Genomic DNA, 8,601 nt, shown 5'->3' with positions numbered 1-8,601 from the left:
AATATAACATTCTCACATAACCTAGATAAAAAAAAACATGTGTCTCGGTACAAAATTGTTCAAAAACACTGAAAATTGTAAATCATTAGTAATAAATGGTTTAACCCATTAAAACATTTAATCCATCACTGCAAATGTTTGCACCTGTCCTAAGTCAGGAATCTGATGTACAGTAGTTGTAGTTTGTTTATATAATTTATATGTGTTTCTCGTTTCTTGTTTTTAGCTCACCTGGCCCGAAGGTCCAAGTGAGCTTTTCTCATCACTTGGCGTCCGTCATCCATCGTCGTTAACTTTTATAAAAATCTTCTCCTCTGAAACTACTGAGCCAAATTTAACCAAACATGGCCAAAACATTATTAGGGTATCTAGTTTAAAAATTGTGTCCAGTGACCCGGCCAACCAACCAAGATGGCCGCCAGGGCTAAATATAGAACATAGGGGTAAAATGCAGCTTTTGGCTTATAACTCAAAAACCAAAGCATTTAGAACAAATCTGACATAGAGTGAAATTGTTTATCAGGTCAAGATCTATCTGCCCTAAAAATTTTAGATGAATCGGACAACCTTTTGTTGGGTTGCTACCCCTGAATTTTGCTGTTTTTGGTTATTATCTTGAATATTATCATGATTATAATAGATAGAGATAAACTAAACAGCAATAATGTTCAGCAAAGTAAGTTTTACAAATAAGTCAACATAACCGAAATGGTCAGTTGACCCCTTTAGGAGTTATTGCCCTTTATAGTCAATATTTAACCATTTTTCATAAATCTTAGTTATCACCAAAACACAATTTTGTCATGTCCTTGAATATTCACATAGACAAAAGTGAGCGACACAGGCTCTTTAGAGCCTCTGGTTTTATATAGATTAGAACGTTGGTTTTCCCGTTTGAATGGTTTTACTCTAGTAATTTTGGGGCCCTTTATAGCTTGTTGTTCAGTGTGAGCCAAGGCTCTGTGTTAAGGCCGTACATTGACATATAATGGTTTACTTTTATAAATTGTCATTTGGATGGAGAGTTGTCTCATTGGCACTCATACCATATCTTCTTATATCTAAGAAAATGTGTACAACTATTAGAATTTTATTTAGTTATATATATATATGGTTACATCAATCAGTATCTCAATTTCTAAATGAATATGAGATGAAATAATTTATTTATTGTTATAGGTTATCACTTGGTGAACCTCTTGGGGAAGGAGCATTTGGTAAAGTTTTTAAAGCAGAAACTGTTGGTTTAAATAAAGCTCCAACAACTGCCATAGCAGTCAAGATGTTGAAGGGTAAAATTTACTTATATATTTTAGATCAAAAATCAAATAGTATTAATGAAAACTGGATTTATGCTTAGGTTTTCTTTTTTTATTAGACAAGCATAAAATTTTGGGAAATAAGAATTGAATTTTTTCCATCTTTTTTATCTTTATTGAAAAATTTGTATTGTTATGGCCCTGCAACGAATATGGCCCGCAACAAAGATGTCGGTGCCATATAGTTTTACCCATGTCCGTAATTCGGTCATTCAGTAATTCTGTCATTCCGTCATTCCATCATTCTGTCATTCCCTAATTCCACAACTAGGAATTGTTAAGTTTCAGTTTTGTTCCGCTTGGCTCATTTTTGCTATAATTATGGGCTTTGAACTTTGATAATTTTTTGAAAATCACAGTTAAAAGGATGAATTGTTTGAGTATAAAGGACAAGATTATAAATATCCAATTAATGTTCTGATTCAAACAATAAAATAATTACAAATCAATTAATGTCATTAGTGCTGTAATGAATTGTTAAAATCTCAATACTTTTATTTTTTGTTTGATGATTCTAGCTGTTAATCTGGATTATCCCACCTCAATCAACAGGCCTTGAAGTAATAAATATTTGAGTCAGTTTTTTGTACTTAAACAAATAAAAACCAATCAAAATGCTGGATTTTATGTTTTGAGCAAGATTTTTGTGCTCCGAGCACTGAGCAAAGTTTTATGACTTCAACCCCAGGTCTAATGAATGTCAAAACAAATCAGTGACAAATTGACCTTGTTCCTAATTAAATTTGTTCAGGTTACAATTATGTGATAATCATGTTTTCAATCATAATTTCTTGAAAGGTTTTAAACAGTTGTTTAAAAGTTGAAAAGTTACAAAGTAAAAACGTATTTATAAAAATATACTTCTCATAGAATAAATCATCACTTTACAATATTATGTCACATGACTGACCAACATGACTTGTGATCACCTGATATATTATATGGTTTATCTTTTCAAAATGAGTGTTGTTTATTCAATTTTCATACACTTTTCTTCAACTCTTTATGATGAACACATACAAAACAATAAGTTATGACAACAAGGAACACAACTTTTGGCTAATTTAACCAATAACAAAAGCTTTATTGTGTCTTCAATATTAAGACAATTGGCAAATTTCCGGATTGCAAAACATATTGACAAATTTACACGAAAAACGTAACAACAAAGATATAAAATGTATTTTATTTGAATAAAACATGACAAATCAAGAATATTAATATTATAACACATAAAAAACAATCAAGGTTTGAGCAAAAAAAAATCCTTACTTTTCACTTCAATTGGAAATTTCTTGGTCCAATTTTGGACCTGAAAAAAAACTAAGAAAATATTTGTAGTCATGTATAACACACAGGGTATAAATGTAAATGTGTTCGTTATACATACCAAAAGACAGTACTCCTTATTACATAAACATGGATAGTTTGTAGGATCGATTAAAACCCATTTTAATGTCCCATTTATTATGCCCCATTTTGGTGCATTATGTTTTCTGTTCTGTGCGTCCATTCATTCGTTCTTTTGTCTGTCCATTTGTTCATCTGTCCATCCATTGGTTCGTTCTTCCGTCCGTTTGTCCTTCCGTCTGTCTGTCCCGCTTCAGGTTAAAGGATTGGTTAAAGTTTTTGGTAGAGGTAGTTTTTGATGAAGTTGAAGTCCAATCAACTTGAAACTTAGGACTCATGTTTTCTATTTTATAATCTTTGTAATTTTTATGCCAAACTAGAAATTTTCCCCCATTTTCAAGGTCCACTGAACATAGAAAATGATAGTGTGGATGGGCTATTCATGTACTGGGGACACATTCTTGTTAGCTATAACCATTTGAGCTTATGTTATCACTAATGACTTGGCGTCCATCATCATCTGTTGTTAACTATTTCAAAAAACCTTCTCTGAAACTACTGGGCCAAAGATTTCAAACTTTAACAAAAAAAATTTCCTTAATTATCTGGTATCTTGCTTATAAATTGTATTCGAAGTTTTGATCCATCGACAAACATGGCTGCCATTGTTGGGTTCCTGCCACTAAATTGGTTATTTTAAGGATTTTTTTTAGTTTTTGTATGAAATTAATTAAAGATAAAGATAAACTGTAAACAGCAAAAAATGTTCAGCAAAGTAACATCTTCAAAAATGTTTTTTATGACAAAAATTGTCAATTGACCCGTTACGGAGTTATTGACCTTTAAGGAAAATTACACAAGTTGTTTTATTTTTTTTTTAACTTTATAAATCTTCGCAAATGAATTTAGTATAAATTTGTATTTTATTTCCTTGTACTTCAAGAAACAAAGACACTTTGGTTAAAATGGAACAAATGGGTAAAATGCATTTATTTGCTTTTAATGAAAATATGACAGATACAATGAACATTGTATTGGCATTTGTAAGCCTCTTATTATTAAATATAAATTGAAAAGCAAAAACAGTCATTGATGAAAGATTTAAGCAAAAAAACAAACTTGTGAGCAATGCAAGCTCTGCTTGTTCTATTGGGGATCCAAGGCAGTGGCGTAGCCAGGGTTGAAATGATGTGGATGTTTTGCCGAGTCGAGCGAGCCGAAAAATGTTTTGGACCTTTTTGTGCAGAAAATATTTTTTATTTAAGCACATGTACTCCCCCAGAATCCGACACTAGTTAGATTTTTGTTTAAATTCAAAATACCCACCAATTCATATATTTATATTTTTAACCAAATTTTATTGTTTTCTTGAAACTACCATAATTCAATTCATAAATATTTGATGTAAAGTTTCCCCCCCAATCTTCTATTTGACATATCAAAAACCGTTTAAACGGACTCCATTACAGCGGCACTTCTGTATAATTTAGGAACTTCTGAGTATAGGAACTGAAGTGACTTCTCTTTCCAGGAATTTGAGTCTACAACCTTGGATTTTTTATTACTGAGCTAAACGCATGCAGGAGACATAAAAATACCGGGCGTCCGATCGTCCGGTATTGTTAGCACTCTCATGTGTACAATTCATGTCAGATTAAGTGAAACTCATATCATAAGCAATGTCTTTGACAATTTTGAAAATAATTCGTAATCAAATATTTTTAACTAGTAATGTCCCTTTGAAATATAAATTGTAATGGAAATCCCATTTCATTTGCTGTGAAGCTTTTATTTCTTTTTAGATATTAAAAATAAAAAAGAAAAAGAAATAAAAGTTTTTTTTAGTTATTCCCTTGTTCCTTGGCCTTTGATAGATAAAATATGACATGTAATGTGCATGGCGGGGAATATTGGATCTTTGTTCTTTACTGAATAAAAATAAAATTAGTATTTGAACCTAAATAGAAACGGGAATTCATAAGCCTAGGACTTATCACGATCTATTACAAATTGATTTGTTTTATCACGTCGTTTACAATGTCGCAAGAAACGATATCAGGATATGGTGTTTTAGTTGTTAGTTACTATAGTCAAATGAGAAGCCATCCCTCCACTAGGTTCAATTTCAGATGAAACATGTCCATGGGTCTGCGTATCAGTCCTCTCCGCTTGCCTTAGCTGATGACATAGACTATTTATACGAAGAAAAGTTAACTTGAAACACTATTCTGCGATTTATGTATCAAACTAAATTATCCTAAATGAAAGACCAGGCATACTGCTTCGAAAATGACTGGATGTTATCCTCATATCCTCAGCCTTGTTACATTTTGATACTTCCGAGTTAAACTACTGTTTTTTTTATTTTTGTTTTGTCAAAATGATGTGGATGCTTGAGCATCTGAGCATACATGCAAGCTATGCCACTGCAAGGGGAGGGTTCCTGATCAATGTTTTTGAATGGGGACATATAGTCCTGGGTTGGGACAAATTACTTTTGATTCATTAACATTAGTTTGATACCAATTTTCGTGGGTACAGGTGAACATTGAATTCAAATGTTCATTGAATAACATATTTTGAATAGACTTTGAATACAGAGATTGGAAAAAATTACAAAATCAAATATCCACGATTATGCAAGTTTTAAGCAATCCATGAAAATGAATGAATCCACAGTATTCTTTGAATGTGACCAATGGTTTTATCCATTAATAATTGTCAATATTATTTAAATATTTTAGAGGATGCAACCGATAGAGAATTGACAGATTTAATGCAAGAAATGGAAGTGATGAAATTAATAGGATGCCATGAAAATATTATTAATTTCCTGGGATGTTGTACACAAAATGGTAAGTGGTGTACTTTAAGGGTTAAAAACGATCTTGGTCCAATGGGCAGCACTTGTTGTCTGTCGTCCATATTAAATGTCCGTTAACTTTTAAAAAATCTTCTCCTCGAAATTACACAGGACCCATGCTCTGAGAAAACCATCAACTGCCCCCTGTCTGATTTGCTCCAAATGGTTTAGTTTCAGAGATATATACAAAAATCTGCATTTTACCCCTATGTTCCATTTTTATTCATGTGGGCCATGAGGGTTGGAAGGTGGGGTCATCTGATACATTTTTGTCGAGCCTTCGACTTTAGTCGAAAAAGCGAGACTAAGCGATCCTACATTCCGTCGTCGTCGTCGTCGGCGGCGTCCACAAATATTCACTCTGTGGTTAAAGTTTTTGAAATTTTAATAACTTTCTTAAACTATACTGAATTTCTACCAAATTTGGACAGAAGCTTGTTTATCATAAGAAAGTATCCAGAAGTAAATTTTGTAAAAATAAAATTCCATTTTTTCCGTATTTTACTTATAAATGGACTTAGTTTTTCTGCGAGGAAACATTACATTCACTCTGTGGTTAAAGTTTTTAAAATTTTAATAACTTTCATAAACTATCCTTGATTTGTACCAAACTTGGACAGAAGCTTGTTTATGATCATAAGATAGTATCAAGAAGAAAATTTTGTAAAAATAAATTTCCACTTTTCCATATTTTACTTATAAATGGACTTAGTTTTTCTGCGAGGAAACATTACATTCACTCTGTGGTTAAAGTTTTTCAAATTTTAATAACTTTCATAAACTATCCTTGATTTGTACCAAACTTGGACAGAAGCTTATTTATGATCATAAGATAGTATCAAGAAGAAAATTTTGTAAAAATAAATTTCCACTTTCCCGTATTTTACTTATAAATGGACTTAGTTTTTTTGCCAGAAACAAAACATTCACTCTGTGGTTTAAGTTTTTAAAATTTTTATAATGTTCTTAAACTATCCTGGATTTCTACCAAACTTAGACAAAAGCTTGTTTCTGATCATAAGATATTATTCAGAAGTAAATTTTGTAAAAAAAAATATCACTTTTTCCGTATTTTACTTATAAATGGACTTAGTTTTTCTTCCAGTTAACATTACATACAGTCTGCAGTTAAAGTTTATAAAACATTTATTAGATTCATAAACTATCCTGGATTTTTTTACCAAACTTGGAAGCTTCTTTCAATCAAAAGACAATATCGAGAGGGAAATTTTTATTGATGTTTTTCCTCATTTTTGTTGAGTCTGCGATTAACAGCAAAAGTAGGCGAGACACTGGGTTCCGTGGAACCCTTACAAATTTTTTAAAGAAAAAACATATTTATTATTATGGTCAAGTATGGTTAAATGTGTCTCAGTAGTTTCATAGAAAGAAGATTACCCACACATGTCAGATTTGCTCTAGGTGTAATACCACCATTGATTTTTCCCTATTAAAATTGAAAAAGGAAATGGGGAATGTGTCAAAGCGACAACAACTCGACCATAGTCTTTGTTAAATTTGCACTTTTAGAAAAAATGTGCAGAATTTATCTTTGTTACAAATAAAGATATACTTGGCATGAATAAAGTTTTATCCTGTCCAGTACTATAGAAAAAATTTAACATAACATTTGATTGCATACAAGAAAATAACCATCACTGGAACTTAACCAATCAAAGGAGTAGGAGCAATAAGGCCCTTATTCGGCCCAAAAATTACTGTAAATTAAAAAGTTATCATACATATAGTAGATAAGATGCACACAGATATACAGATTATGTGACGTCATTTAAATATATTGGTAGATAAGGTGTACATCGTAGTTACAAAACGAGTTAAAGTGGCTGTGAATCGAAATATATATATATATTATTGTGGAAATTCCAATACGTCACAAAGCAATATGGCGATTGTTTACATCAATGTTGACAATGAGTTGACAATGAGATGATGTGTTGAAACACGTAAAGGAAAATATCTCTCGAATGTGAATAAAATGCATGCAAACGTAAGTGAATCTATATATCAGATATTTAATTTAGTATAAAAGAATGCAGTATTATTCGATTTTGTTTTATAAAGAATATCAATTGTGGTAAATATAAATAATGTGTGTTGCATGAATTTAATATTTGAAATTTCAATATTTTCACAACCATAAAAGAAATTGTGTTTATTTAAATATTATGGAATCTAAAATCTGAACAAGAATTTGTGTATTAATATTCATGTCACGTGATAAGATAGGCACGATAGTAGATAAGGTGCACACAGATATACAGATTATGTGACGTCATTTAAATATATTGGCAGATAAGGTGTACATCGTAGTTACAAAGCGAGTTAAAGTGGCTGTGAATCGAAATATATATATATATTATTGTGGAAATTCCAATACGTCACAAAGCAATATGGCGATTGTTTACATCAATGTTGACAATGAGTTGACAATGAGATGATGTGTTGAAACACGAAAAGGAAAATATCTCTCGAATGTGAATAAACTGCATGCAAACGTAAGTGAATCTATATATCAGATATTTAATTTAGTATAAAAGAATGCAGTATTATTCGATTTTGTTTTATAAAGAATATCAATTGTGGTAAATATAAATAATGTGTGTTGCATGAATTTAATATTTGAAATTTCAATATTTTCACAACCATAAAAGAAATTGTGTTTATTTAAATATTATGGAATCTAAAATCTGAACAAGAATTTGTGTATTAATATTCATGTTACGTGATAAGATAGGCACGATAGTAGATAAGGTGCACACAGATATACAGATTATGTGACGTCATTTAAATATATTGGCAGATAAGGTGTACATCGTAGTTACAAAGCGAGTTAAAGTGGCTGTGAATCGAAATATATATATATATATTATTGTGGAAATTCCAATACGTCACAAAGCAATATGGCGATTGTTTACATCAATGTTGACAATGAGTTGACAATGAGATGATGTGTTGAAACACGAAAAGGAAAATATCTCTCGAATGTGAATAAACTGCATGCAAACGTAAGTGAATCTATATATCAGATATTTAATTTAGTATAAAAGA

General features: G+C 31.1%; 1 long non-coding RNA gene across 1 annotated transcript; it reads left to right on the top strand.

The window, feature by feature from the left end:
* The first annotated feature begins 1,162 nt into the window (after positions 1-1,162).
* Positions 1,163-5,957, top strand: LOC143058535 (uncharacterized). Its single transcript, XR_012973105.1, has 2 exons — positions 1,163-1,292; positions 5,414-5,957. It is a non-coding gene; the product is annotated as an uncharacterized LOC143058535 (long non-coding RNA).
* Positions 5,958-8,601: the final 2,644 nt, after the last annotated feature.

This window comes from Mytilus galloprovincialis, chromosome 14, assembly GCF_965363235.1.
Source record: "Mytilus galloprovincialis chromosome 14, xbMytGall1.hap1.1, whole genome shotgun sequence".
NCBI lineage: Eukaryota > Metazoa > Mollusca > Bivalvia > Mytilida > Mytilidae > Mytilus > Mytilus galloprovincialis.
This window is presented reverse-complemented; position numbering and strand designations above follow the sequence as displayed.